This window comes from Castanea sativa, chromosome 4 (assembly GCF_040712315.1).
Source record: "Castanea sativa cultivar Marrone di Chiusa Pesio chromosome 4, ASM4071231v1".
Classification (NCBI taxonomy): domain Eukaryota; kingdom Viridiplantae; phylum Streptophyta; class Magnoliopsida; order Fagales; family Fagaceae; genus Castanea; species Castanea sativa.
The window spans coordinates 28,131,353-28,146,616 of NC_134016.1; positions in this window are offsets into that span (position 1 = coordinate 28,131,353).

The following is a 15,264-nucleotide window of genomic DNA, read 5'->3' on the forward strand; positions in this document are numbered from 1 at the left end:
TAATAATGTTAAAAAGTAAATTATAGGAGTAGTAGAAGCAGCCTGGTCAAAGAAAAGCCTTCACGCCTATATCATCATGTCTTTTGCAATTTGGTATTTATTGTAATTTGGTATTTATTCTATTAGATATATATATATATATATATATATATATATATATATATATATATATATATATATATTATCTAAAAGCTGAAACGTAGCATTTATTGTTACTACGCTTTGAGTCATATTAGCATCTACGTCATTATTTTCTTCTTCTTTTTTCAATTTTCTTATAATTTTTTTTAACATTTATTTTTTTAATATTTATACTTCTCTAACTTTTCTTCCTCCCTTACTTTTTCATTTTCTCACTACTTCTCCAACCTTTCTTCCTCCCTTATCTTTTCATTTCTTCACTACCCTCTACATTAATATCATTCTTCATATTTCCCTTCATCTTCCTTTATTTTTGTCTCTTCTTATCCACACCTTCTTACTATAAATTTTTCTCTATCTCTTCCACAAAAAAGTTCTCTCTCTCCCTCTCAAATATTTGGTGGATTTATTATTTTTCTTATATCTATGCTTTAGGTTGATAATTTTTTTATATTCTTTAAAATTCTATTTTGAGTTAATGCGATTTAGTTTTGTTTTTTTAAATTGATGTTGTTGTTGTTGTTGTTGTTGTTGTTGTTGTTGTTGTTGTTTTTATTTTTATTTTTTGTTCTCTTTGATTGTTAAATGTTATCCTATTGCATTATAAGGAATTAAATATAGCATATAAAAATATAATATTATTCTATTATATTGCATGATTTGGATAATTTGGTATTTATTGTAATTTGATATTTATTCTATTACATAACATTATTTTTTATAGTACTCAATTTAGATGTTAAACTATGAGACTTTACTAATTTTTGTTTATTTTTAATCTTTTGTGGTAAACAAAGTACTCTTAATAGTTGTATTATAAGTACTCTATACTGTCATTTATTTAGAGAAAAGCAAAGGTTTTGCACTCTTAATCATATGGGTGACAAATCTTAGCTTTTTTAATTATTTTTTTACTTTTATTATTTTTGTTTATGTGATTTTTATTATTATTTTATAACAATGCTTATATAGGAATTGAATTCTTAGATTTTGCTAATAATTGCTTATATGATAATATGTTTTAGGTGGACGAAATTACAGTTTCTGCAAAGAAAATAGCATTAATAGATTATCAACAACAAATTGTTTTCCTAATTGGTCCAATTAATCATCGATAAGTTTTATTAATTTTCTTAGTTACATTTTTCAATGTTTTGAATTATAGGCAGAAAAAATAAGGTTTGAGGAAGTTTGTTTAAAACTAAAAGAATAATTTTCAAATTTAATATTCTTTTTAATGATTCACAAAATGCTATAAATAAATTTTACTAAAAAATGAATATTTTCGTTAACCTGCTTTTTGAATTTTTGAGAAAAATTGTATTGTTTTCATTTTAGCACGACAAAATTTATATTTATGATTTATGCTTGTTCCTACATTACATTTATGATGTTTCCTATAATAAATGAAAATATGATTGCGAAATACATTACTCTATTAAATTAGTTTACGTAATAAAAATAATTATCACGCGCAACGCGCAAGTTTGCGGCTAGTAAAAGCTAAAAGCTGAGCTAATGTCAAACGCTGAAACTAATGCCAAACACTCATAATGATGAAGTGCATTTCTGTCACTCTTGTCTTGTATATATAATTTCTTTTTTCCAAAAATTCTATTTTTATTATCGATTTAGCTTCCGTTTGGGAAGAACGTTTTGCGTTTCCCAGCGGTGCGTTTTTTTAGTGGATTCTGTGCACTATTCACGAGACTTGCAAACTACTTTTTTTTTTTTAACTTTAAAACTGGGTCCCACAACACTATTTACATATTTAAAAATTATTTTGCTACAATATTTTCAGTTTTCAGCAGTAAGCGGTATCTAAACAAACCCTTATTAGAAAGTAGCTTCTATACAGTTTATCTAACTTGGGATATTGGTGTTGTTAGAATTAGCATTCTACAAATTTGAGCCATGTGAATCTTTAATAGTCATATTTCTTGAGTTAAACTTCAACTAAAGGCTTTATTGTTTGGTGATATTTATGTCTGTAAAATTGTTCTTTATAATTATTTTGTGTTGGCTTTAATTTCATGCCAAACTTGATTGTAATTATGTTCAATCATGTTTACCTTGTATTTTATGTGGGATTTCATTGTATAGGCTATGTGTGAAAGAGAGTGTAAAGACTCAAGCTTTTATCGAAGACCAAGTGGATTTTGCAAGAAATTTCGCGAGAAACCTTCTCGCGAAGTGAGCCACGTGCAGAGCACATGACTGAAATGCAAAGAATCATGACAGCTAGTTTTCACGAGTAATTCGTGGGTAAGGCTTTTTCGCGAAATACCCGCGAAACGTATTGTTTTACTATTTTGGCAAATCTACTACATGTCTTCATCCACACTATATATACCTTTATTACTTACATATTGTAATGAGTGATTTTTAGAGAAAAAAAACCCTAGCATACACACTTGAGAGTTAGAAATAGTTATATCCACAATTATCTACACAATCCTTTGTGGTTTTCCTCATATTCCTACCTCACCATATCCATATCTATATACTTGAGAGGTTGATAGCTCAAACATTTATCACACTCATTCTAAGTGTAAAATGAGGTTTTGGTTTTGATGGGAAGTATTGGAAGAAGCCAAGCGTTAGCAGATGCAATCGAGCTGAATTGCGGGATTCAAAAAGCTAGACAAGACACGGTTCTAAGAAACCTTGTTGGAGTAGAAGTTTGGAGGGCTTAGGTACATTGGGTAGATTAGGCTTAAAGGGTCTCTTGCTATTCGTGTATCCCAACTTATTGTCTAATGGATCGATTTACCACTTGGAAGGCGGCAGAGAGGTTTTTTACCGAGTTGTTCGATTTCCTCTTTGATAACACATCACCGTGTTATCTTGTGTTTGCATCCTTCTTTCCTACTCTTTTAGCTTTCATTCTACTGTTGATATACGATGAATATGGCTTGGAGTAGTTTTATTGTTTGTTCATTCGTATTTACTCTATTCTGCACTTAGTTTAGGGGTCTAAATAGCTCTTGTGTTTTAGCACAAATTCGAGCTTTCAATTTCCTCTACTAATTTACCTGCCCTTGTGATCCTTTTGCTGTTGTATGTAAAGTTGAATTGCCTAACTTCTCATCATATTACTACTTTTTATGTTATTGTTATTAAGGAATGGATTCGCAAATGCGTGGGGATTATAACTTTACACAACTCTTAGAAGTGGGGTCTCATAGAATAATGAATTTGTCATGGACTCTCCACAAGATGAAGTGCTTAACCAACAATCTCCAGCCAAAATTCAAATGGAATCCATTAATAAGAAAACACAACGGGGTGGTAATTTCATTCTATAAGAAGACTGTCTCATATATTGTGTTAGCATGGCTCAATACCTCATTAGATGCAGTAAGGGAATGAACAAAAACACGAAACATAATGGAATAGAGTTTGGGAGTGCTTCAATAAAGAGAAGAAATTTACATCAACTCGTTATGCAAACTCTCTAATGAATCGTTGGTCAAAAATTCAACTCCAACCTAATAAGTTTGTTGTTATCTTAGCTTCAATTGAGATGGCTAATCCAAGTGGTATGAATTAAAAATTGTTGTTCAAAAGTAGTGTCAATGCATTAATGCACCGTTAGCTATTCACTAATCAAAAAAAAAAACTCAATTTTTTAGATTAACAAGGCAAAGGAAGCGTATCTAAAGGTCTAAACTATTCCATTCAAATTTGATCATTTTGGGAATATCTTGAGGCATCAATCAAAATGGCTGGAACTTATTGCGAAGCCTCAAAAGCCTTAAATGATAAGAAAATCAACTGCAACATCTGCTCCTTCTACTCTAGAATTGATACATCTAGGGGAAGATGAGGTCTCCAATGCTTCCTTTGTAGACTTAGAGAGACCATCGAGTAGAAAGGCCGAAAATGAATGATTAAATAAACAAAAAAAGTAATGATATTTTGATTTTGAATCTTTAAGAGATACTGGATGAGACATGGCAGAAAAGAACAAAAAATATGATGAGAAAAAGGATGTTCTTGAGAGGGCATATCCTCAAATTCAAGAACTCATAGAGATTATGAAAGTGAAGCATCAAGAACTTGTGGAGATCAAGAAAATGAAGTTTGAAGAGTTGATTCGTGTTAAGAGAGAGAATCTTCAATTAGAATGAATGACAAAAGAATTAGAAATTACCGTGATGGATACTACAAACTTTGATCCAGAGTAGCAACAATGCATTAGCCAACTTCGCCAAGAAGTCATTCGATGTCAAGAGAAGAGTAATTAGTGAATATTGTCGCAATGTAGCACACTGGCCCTATGTTAGGTTCTAAGACCTTAGGAACTAATGTATTAGAACTTCACTATGTATTATGTTGGCAAACTATGATCAAAATATAGAGTCTAAATTTAGGCTTGCTCAAAGGTGCTTTTTTGTAAAATTGGAATCGAGTGATTGCAGGATTTATTGATCAAAATCTACAAGGCTCAATCGATCAAAAATTACACTCAATCGATTGAATCTCATGCAGGTTTAATTTTCTATAGAAATGCCAATTCAACCCAAGCTCATATGACGTGTAGGGTTAAGTGTTTTACTTCACATATAAAAGGAAAAACTCTAGTTACGTTTTAAAAGTCCTTAAAGTGCTGTTTGTTGAATTTTCTGTGAGATCTAGAGATGTTTACCTTCAAACATACACACTTTGAACTATCAAGATCAAGATTTGCATCAAGAACTTAATGGTTTCTTCAGTTGCTGCATAACGTACTTTAAAGAAAATCTTAAACCTTTGAGTGGAGTCTCAAAGTCACAAGTAGGAGAACTTGTGGTTGCTATAGATCAAGGAAAAAAGTAATTTGTGGGCTCAGAGCTGTCACGTGGTCGTAGTAATAAGTTTTTTACACGAGGTAGAATAGAATGTTAGTGGTCTAAATCTTATTGTAAAAATTTCAATTCTTTCATAGTGGATCTATCTTTTACCTTAAGGATAGCTAGATTAAATCCTCTCTAGGTTTTTTAATGATTAGGTTTTCTTAGATTATCATATCGTTGTGTTATTTATTTTTTCGCATTATTTACATGATATAATATTATAGTATTAACCTAGATCTGAATAATTTAACTAAGTAATCACTTGGCTAAATAACTAGGTTAAACAACTTGTCTAAAGGAGCCTAAAAACGTACACCCTGCAACCTTTTTGTCAATGCAAGGATTTTTTTGTCAATGCAAGGATTTAAGTATTTAACTACATATTATTTAAGCATTTATTGTAAAGGTGAAATTTTAAGGACAATTTATAGTATTTAAAGGAGCTTATAGTGGATATTTATTACAATGGTGAAATTTATTGTTGACACATGGCAAAATAAATTTGACATATACCAATAATTATTTGCCACATGGCGTAACCTTCCCAACATTATATGTGTCATTGCTTTATGCATTGTCAAAAGGACATGTGTCACCATTATGCGTATCCTCTAGTTTGAGGCAATCCAACCTCCCCCTCGGCTTCAGCCCACCTCCACACAAATTCGTTGGCAAGGTCCAGATTCAAACATAGTCAAGGTAAACTTCGATGGTGCCATTTTTAAAAATGAAAAGAAATCAGGAATTGGTGTGGTTATACGAGATGATCAAGGTTTGTCCTGGCTTCGCTCTCAAAATTGTTACCTTAGAATCACAGCCCTATGGAGATCGAAACACTAGCAGCTTCCTCGGTAGTGCAGCTTGCTTTAGAGTTGGGGTTCTCCAGTATAGTCCTAGAAGGTGATTCACAGGTTCTAATGTAGGCACTGATTCATGACAGACCCTTCTTATCTTTGGATGGCTTACTGATTGATGATCTCAGATTTAGTGCTAGGTGTTTTAATCAATTACATTACTCTCATGTAAAGAGATAAGGTAATATGGTCGCTCATAGGTTAGCTCGCTATGCTTTAAATATATCAGATTTTGTTGTGTGGATGGAGAATGTTCCACCTCATTTTGTTTCCATTGTACTAGCAAACATTGCTGGTTTAACTTGAATGAAATAAATTCTTTGTTCCTTAAAAAAATAAAATAAAATAAAATTACAATTATATATATATAGGAGATGGGTAGCTATGAGTTGCACAGATATAAGAAATCAAAGATTTATGAGTTATACAAACCAATAACTATACCTATTGGTTATACAAACCAATAAATTGACCGTTATTTTTTGTGTAATACAAAAGGACTTAAATCCATATATTGTATTAATTTATGTATTATATTTAAAATTTTAAATGCGTAAATCATTTTTTTTTTTCCCTTTTGAACACAAAATGACGTAAATCACTGTAAGTTTTATTTTGTATTCATTTTTTCCCCTAAAACTTAAATAGAAATGGTAATAAATAGGTGTTTATAACAGAAAATTGTAAGTTTAGTGTATTCAAATATAAAATACCCCTTAATGATGGGTAATAGTAATACCCACTTAAATAAAAATGGTAATAGTTTGGGTTTTTTTTTTCTTAAAAATACTCAAATGAGAGTGATAATAAATAGGTGTAATAAATAGGTGTTTATAACAGAAAATTGTAAGTTTAGTGTATTCAAATATAGAATACCCCTTAATGATGGGTAATAGTAATACCCACTTAAATAAAAATGGTAATAGTTTAGTTTTTTTTTTTCTTAAAAAAACTCAAATGAGAGTGATAATAAATAGGTGTATATATATTAAAGATGTCTACGTTTTTGCTTATTTATTTATTTTTGTTTACACTTAAAAAGAGAAATGTGTATACAAAGTAGTTTTTTAAGACTTGCCTTTTAGGTTACTCAACACCCCCCCCCCCCCCCCCCCCCCCACAAAAAAAAAAACGCCTTTTAGGTTACTTATATATAAAAACAATTCTTATTAACCCGCAACGAGTCCCCTTCAACCACCATTTGATGAATATTATTTAAGAATGGATATTTAAGTACTTAACTACATATTATTTAAGAATTTATTATAAAGGTGGAATTCTTAATGTGTATTTAAGGACAATTTAGAGTATTTAAAGGAGCTTGAATTGGATATTTATTACAATTGTGGAATTTAATGTTGAAACATGGCAAAATAAATTTGACATGTACCAATAATAATTTGCCATGTGCTGTAATCTTTCCAACGTTATATGTGTCATTGTTTTATGCATTGCCAAAACGACACATGTCACCATTGTGTGCATCCTCTAGTTTGAGGATTTAACTTTTATAAATTAATTTTTTAAGACTTGTTTAGGTTACTTATATAAAAATAAAAACTCTTTGTAAAGTAGTTTCTAAGAGAAAAAAAAAAGGAAAAAATTTGAGTATTTAAAGGAGCTAATAATAGATATTTAAGTATTTAACTACATATTATTTAAGAATTTATTAAAAGGTGGAATTTTTAATGTGTATTTAAGGAAAATTTAGAGTATTTAAAGGAGTTTGTAGTGGATATTTATTACAATGGTGGAATTTAATGTTGAAAAATGGCAAAATAAATTTGACATGTACCAATAATTATTTACCACATGACGTAATCTTCCCAACGTTATATATGTCATTGTTTTCTACATTGTCAAAAGGAAACATGTCACCATTGTGTGTATTCTTGAATTTGAGGATTTAACTTTTATAAATTAATTTTTTAAGACTTTTTTTAAGTTACTTATATATTAAAAAAAAATCTTTGTAAAGTAGTTTCCAAGAAAGAAAAAGGGAAAAAATTAAGTATTTCAATGAGCTAATAATGGATATTTAAGTATTTGACTACATATTATTTAAGAATTTATTGTAAAGGTGGAATTTTTAGGATTCAGATTCTTTAGAGTTCCTAGGTACTCTACCAAGTAGAGTTCATTAAATCCTAACCACTCTTTAATGATTTAATGGTTTAGATTCTGTCATGTCAGCATTTCATTAATAATATTCTTAAAATAATAAAATAATGTTGTAAACAAAACAATTAAGATGATTGTTAATGAAATGCTGACATGGCAGAATCTAAACCATTAAATCATTAAAGAGTGGTTAGGATTTAATGAACTCTACTTGGTAGAGTACCCTAGGAATTCTAGAGGATCTGAATCCGAATTTTTAATGTGTGTATTTAAGGACAATTTAGAGTATTTTTTAAAGGAGCTTGTATTGGAAATTTATTACAATGGGGGAATTTACTGTTGACATATAGCAAAATAAATTTGACATGTACCAATAATTATTTGTCATGTGGCGTAATCTTTCCAACGATATATGTGTTATTGTTTTATGCATTTTCAAAAGGACACGTGTCACTATTGTGTACATCCTCTAATTTAAGGATCCAATTTTTATATTATACTAGTAAGTTTCCCGTGCGATGCACGGATACTGTTGTAATGTTTTATGTAAATTTGTTTTTAGAAAATATTATGCATATATTATAACATATTTATTATAAAACTTTGTTAGTAGTGAGTTCATCATAAAAAGTAACAATTATAAATTGCACACATATATCTATTATGATTATTTTGTTCAAGTAATGAGTAATAATTAAAACAACTTGGAGTAATATTGTATAATAAAAGTTGATAAAAGCATATTAATTCATTCTATATTACTGATTTTTATTATATGATGTACTAAAAAGTTTCATTACGAAATTTTTTTTTTTTTTTTTGTTTCTTCAATCTTTGTTATTGCGGTATGGTGAGGCTTGTTATCATCATCAGTTTCTCCATCTTCAACGTTTAAAGTTTAGTTCATCCATATTTGTTCAATTTTTGAGCTTTCATCATTTTTTTCCTTTTGTTACATCATTTGTGTTAATCACTATGAATTGGTATCGAGAGACTCTTGATTGGATCTTACAAAATTTGGACTTTGTCGTTAAGATTTTTCATAATATTTGCTTTTATATTAAATTTCAATGATGTTACAGTTTTTTGTAAATTTTTTTATTTTTTTATTTTTGTTAATTTTGGAAAGTGTAGCAAAAAGAATTAATATAACATGTTAAATTGTGTACTTTTTTTTCTTTCATACCTTTTTATCATTTGAAGGTGCATCAAAAATCTTAGCAACTGTGGGGAGTAAAAGGGCCAAGGTGGGCACATGGGCCTTTGGACTGTAGCATGGAGGACCGACCTGCTCCAAAATTAAACTCTACAAATTGGCCCATACGCCGAGGGTCTGAGGATACAGCCGAGGATAAGATTCTCCTCGAACAGGCCCAAGAGAGCTCAAAGCTTCATTATGAAGGTCAAAGTACAACTCTGGAAAGACCAATGATTAAAGGGGGAAACCTGAACCTTCTCGATGCACCAGTGTTAAGGAAAATATCCAGAGCAAAGGCTGCCACCTCCGCATTAAAGACTCTGCATCTACCTTCCTGGCCGCATTAAAGGGGAAGTGACCCACGAACAAGAGGCCGAGACTTCTAGTCGGCCAAAAAGGCATCAAGGAAGGAAGTATTTAAAGGGGGTGAAGGCCAAAGAGAAAAGAGGGGAGGAACTAAAAAAGAGAATTAAGAACTGTAACCTTGAAAGAAGAAAGAGAATTAATACAAAAATAGTCATCGGCTCACGTCCGAGGAGATCTATTTGCAATTATCGTTTATTATCTATAAGTATTTGAAACTTCTAGTCTGTTATCAAATTCTCAGTACTTCTAACCTAGGTTCGAAACCCACACTCTACAAATCTCATTGTTTAAGGCTCATTGGGCTTGAGCCCATAGTTGTTTTTGGGTCTAGGTGCAATTGTGCACTTACAATTGGCGCCGTCTATGGGAATCTAGTCAAAAAGGAGCTGGGATACGATGGCAGGCCTAGGTTCTCACCATGCAGAATCACAGGGATCACAACCGGAGGATCATTTCGAGTGCCTTGAGCGTCAAAGGGATCATGAGGGAAGTGTCCATACAGAATACCCCAGGGCTAGCCATACTCAGGACGGGGGTAGCACCACCCACGTGGATGGTGCTAAGGCCATGCAGAAGGAGATTGGTCGTCTGAAAAGAAAGCTACGCCGCGCTAGATGTAGGCCTTCGCCGTCCTCATCTGATCTTTCTTCAGAGGAAACCCGGGGAGGTGGTTACAGCTCGAGGTTATGCTCACCCCCCAGCGCAATGTCCTCTGGCGAGGAGGACGACCAGCCAGCTCGCAGACGCAAGAAGCCTCCTTCTAGGGGCTTAGGGAACGATGCTATGAGTCGGGCGTTACACCAACTCTCCAAATCTCCGTTTTCACGGAGGATCGAGAAGGGGAGGCTTCCCAGGAGGTTTACTCAACCCACATTTACCATTTACAATGGCCGGACTGATCCGGTGGAGCACGTGAGTCACTTTAACCAGAGGATGGCAGTGCACTCTCATAATGAGGCTCTGATGTGTAAAGTTTTCCCCTCTAGCTTGGGACCTGTTGCTATGAGGTGGTTCAACGGCCTTAAATCGGGGTCTATAGGTTCGTTTGGGGAGCTCACTAGAGCATTCGCTTCGCGGTTCATTACGTGTAACAGAGTACCTCAGCCATTGGACTCGCTGTTATCCATGACCATGAGGGAAGGAGAGACGTTGAAAGCATACTCCGACCGTTACTGGGAGATGTTTAATAAAATAGACGGTGATTTTAATGAGGTGGCGCTCAATACCTTTAAAGTAGGCCTTCCTACTGATCACGACTTGAGAAAGTCTTTGACCAAAAAACCCGTCCGCAACGTACGTCGCCTCATGGACCGTATTGACGAGTACAAGAAAGTGGAAGAAGACCGGCAGCAAGGAAAGGGTAAGGAGAAGGTTATCTCGCAAGAGAGAATGGATTTCAGGTCGGACAGGTACCACAACAACAAGCCGAGGCAAGATTACGTTGGGCAGTTCGGCTCGGCAGCGCCTCAGGCCGTGAACACTGTGTTCCGAGAACTAGTACATCAGTTGCTGGAGAAAGTTCGTAAGGAGCCCTTCTTTAGATGGCCTGGTAAGATGGCAAGAGACTCTGCGAAGAGGAATCAGAACCTTTTTTGTCAGTACCACCAAGATGTGGGCCACACTACCGAGAACTGTCGTACCCTTTGGAACCACTTAGAGCAGCTGGTCAGTGAAGGGAAACTAGCAAAGACTTGTGTCAACCCTCGGTGGACAGGCGGTCAACCGGCTCGAACAATCAAAGGAATAATTCATCCCTACTGCTTAGAACAATTAATGTTATTTTTGCTTGCACTGCAGACCGGCTCGGGTCCCACCGTGGTGATGGCGGCTATATCCTCGGGCCGAGGAGTCGGCCGAACGTAAGCAGGTTGAAGTTAAATTTGCCCATCTTGGGATTTTTCGAGGAGGATAAGGTAGGGACTATTCAACCCCACGACGATGCTCTTGTAGTTACGCTTAGGATAGGGAACTATGATGCGAGAGGGTGATGATAGATCGAATGGCGGCGTGTATATCATGTACCCCGATCTATTTGGGGTGGCTAAGATCAAGCCGGAAGATCTTACTCCTTATGACTCGCCACTTATAAGCTTCGAAGGGAGAGCGTTGTGTGCCGAAAGGACAGTATCCGTTTGCCCGTTCAATCCGGCTCGAAACGGCCGAGGTGGATTTCATTGTGGTTGACGCGTACTTCCATATACGCCCATCCTCGCCAGCCATGGCTGCACGCTCTTGGAGCCGTCTCCTCTACCTTGCATGTTAAGGTTAAGTTCCCCTGGGAATGTGTTGAAGAGGTCCTCGGCAGCCTAATCGGTGGCCGGGTAATGCACGGCATCTAATACCGCACCGGACTAAGCCGAGTCTTCGGCTCTGATCACAAAAGACTTATAGCAGTTAACAGCTCCTGATGCATCTGTAATGATGACAGGAAAGAAGGCTTATTGTGAGGAGTTAGAGAAGTTTTTGATAGCCGATGATCCAGAGAGGTTCTTCCAAGTCGGCATACGTTTGCCACACTAGGAGAAAATGGAGTTGTTGGAATTTCTGAAGGATAATATTGATGTTTTTGCGTGGGACCCGTATGAGGCTCCAGGTGTGGATCTGAGCTTCATTTGTCATCGTTTAAACGTCAACCCAGCCATTGTTCCGAGAAGGCAGCCACCTCGGCGTTCTTCTAAAGAACATTCCGAGGCTGTGAAGGAAAAGGTGCTCAAACTCAAGAGGGCCGGGGCTATTAAAGAAGTTTTCTACCCCGAGTGGCTGGCGCATACGGTTGTGGTTAAAAAGAAGAATGGAACGTGGAGAGTATGTGTGGACTTCACAGATTTGAACAAGGCCTGCCCCAAGGATTCGTTCCCAATGCCGCGTATTGATCAACTGGTGGATGCCACTGTCGAACATCCTCGGATGAGTTTTTTGGATGCCTTCCAGGGTTACCATCAGATTCCCTTGGCGTTGGAGAATCAAGAGAAGACTGCTTTCATTACTCCAACGGGGAACTACCACTATAAGGTCATGCCATTTGGGTTGAAAAATGATGGGGCTACCTACCAAAGAATGATGACCAGAATGTTTGAACAGCAACTAGGGAAGACCATTGAGGTATATGTGGATGATATGGTGGTGAAGAGTAAAACAATACCTTCACACGTGAAAGATCTGGCCGATACCTTCCAAATGCTAAGAAAGTATAAGCTGCGCCTTAACGCCTCAAAGTGCTCTTTTGGCGTGGGGTCCGGAAAGTTTTTGGGATACATGATTACTCACAGAGGCATAGAGGTGAACCCAGCGCAGGTCAAGGCTATTTAGGATTTGCAGCCGCCTCGGAACCCAAAAGAGATCCAGAATTGACCTAATGATCGTCGCATTGAATAGGTTTATCCTGGTCGGTGACCGATGCCGTCCTTTCTTCCAATTGTTGAATAAGTGGAAAGGGTTTCAATGGACCGAGGACTGCGTGTTAGCTTTCCAGCAGCTTAAGCAATATCTTTCTCGGCCACCCATCTTGTCTCGCCCCGAGGCGGACGAGGTCTTGTTTGCTTATTTGGCAGTGGCTGTCCACGCGGTCAGGCTGGTCCTTATAAGGAATGAAAGCGGGGTGCAAAGACCGGTCTACTACGTTAGTAAGTCTTTGAATGAGACCAAGGTGCGCTACCTGCTCTTGGAGAAAGCGCTTCTGGCCATAGTTCACGCCACGTGCAAGCTTCCTCATTATTTCCAGTCTCACACTGTAGTGGTTCTGACCCAATTGCCTCTCAAGGCGGTGTTATGCAGCGCTGATTACTCTGGTAGGGTGGCAAAGTGGGGAACCATTTTAGGAGCTTTTGATGTTAAATACAAGCCTCGCACCTCGGTGAAGGGCCAGGTCCTCGCTGACTTGGTGGCAGAGTTTACTGAACCATTGCTTGAAGAAACTCTAAAAGAAGCACACATGGATGGAAAATCAGTTGGTGTGATCACGCTAGTGCCTTCGACTTGGAAAATGTATGTGGATGGGGCAGCTTAATCGAGAGTAGGTCCGGTCGGACTTGTTCTGATATCCCCTGAGGGAATTATCTTCGAAAAATCTCTAAGGCTGTCATTCTCGGCTACTAATAATGAAGTTGAGTATGAAGTAGTCTTGGTGGGCATGAACATGTTGCATAAGATAGGTGGAAAGGAAGTCCGTGCATTCTCAAACTCTCAGTTAGTGGTCGGCCAGGTCACGGGGACCATGGAGGTTAGGGACCCAAGAATGCAGGAATACTTGGCCCAGATCAAGCGTCAGCAAGCAGAATTTGACTCCTTCGACTTAGCTCACATCTCTAGAAGGGGAAACACCCATGCTGATTCTTTGGCTACGTTAGCAACATCCTCGGCTCAGGGTTTGCCCAGGATTATCCTTGTGGAGGATTTGCTAGAGCCAACTCTTACCCCCGCCAAGGCGGCTTGCATCCATCTAATAAGGCCTGGGCCTAGTTGGATTGACCCGGTCATATCTTTTCTTATGAATGATATCCTTCCTGAAGACAAGTCTGAAGCAGATAAGATACGTCGAAAGGCGCCACATTTTTGGTTGTCCGAGGACCAAAAACTATACAAACAATCCTTCTCAGGACCGTACTTGTTGTGTGTGCACCCTGAATCAACGGAAGCACTTCTGGAGGAACTGCATGAAGGGATTTGTGGAAGCCACACTGGGGGAAGGTCCTTAGCCCATAGGGCCCTGACTCAAGGTTATTGGTGGCCCAATATGCAGAGAGAGGCTCAGGACTACGCCAGAAAATGTGATCAATGCCAGAGATTCGCCCCTAATATTCATCAACCTGGAGGGGTTCTCAACCCTCTCTCCAGTCCTTGGCCTTTTGCGCAGTGGGGATTGGACATAGTGGGGCCATTTCCGAGAGCTGCAGGAAACAAAAGATGGCTTCTTGTGGGAATAGACTATTTCACTAAATGGGTTGAGGCCGAGCCCTTAGCAAATATCAGAGATGTTGATTTCAAGAAGTTTGTCTGAAAAAATATTGTCACTAGATTCGGTATACCACACACACTTATCTCAGACAATGGCGTTCAATTTGACAGCAAGACCTTTAGGCAATATTGTGGTGACATGGGTATCATAAATAGATACTCCACCCCAGCTTATCCTCAGGGAAATGGGCAAGTCGAGGCCGTTAACAAGGTCATAGTCAGTGGGCTTAAGAAAAGGTTGGACGATGTGAAAGGCAGATGGGTAGAAGAGCTCCTTCATGTTCTGTGGACGTATCGGACCACACCGCGCAGGTCCACGGGAGAAACGCCATTCTCTATGACTTATGGAGCAGAGGCGGTGATACCTCTGGAATCTGGTTTTCCCACCCTAAAGACGAGCTCTTTTAGCCCGGAGAATAACAATGGACTCCTAGAGAAAGGTCTTGATTTACTTGAGGAACGACGCGAGGCAGCTATGGTCCAAATGGCTTATTATCAACAGAAGCTAAAACGGGGATATGATGCCCACGTGAAGCTAAGGCCACTTGCACCTGGTGATCTTGTACTAAGAAAAGTTGTAGGCACTTCTAAGAACCCAGCTTGGGGTAAGCTAGGACCCAACTGGGAAGGCCCCTATCGCATTGTTTCAGTAGCAGGCATAGGGTCATATCGGCTAGCTGACTTAGATGAAAGAATTGTACCACGCCCATGGAATGTAAATAATCTTAGAAGGTATTATTATTAATAAAATGTGCTTTTGTCAGTTAACATTTCAAAGTTATAAGTACCTCTG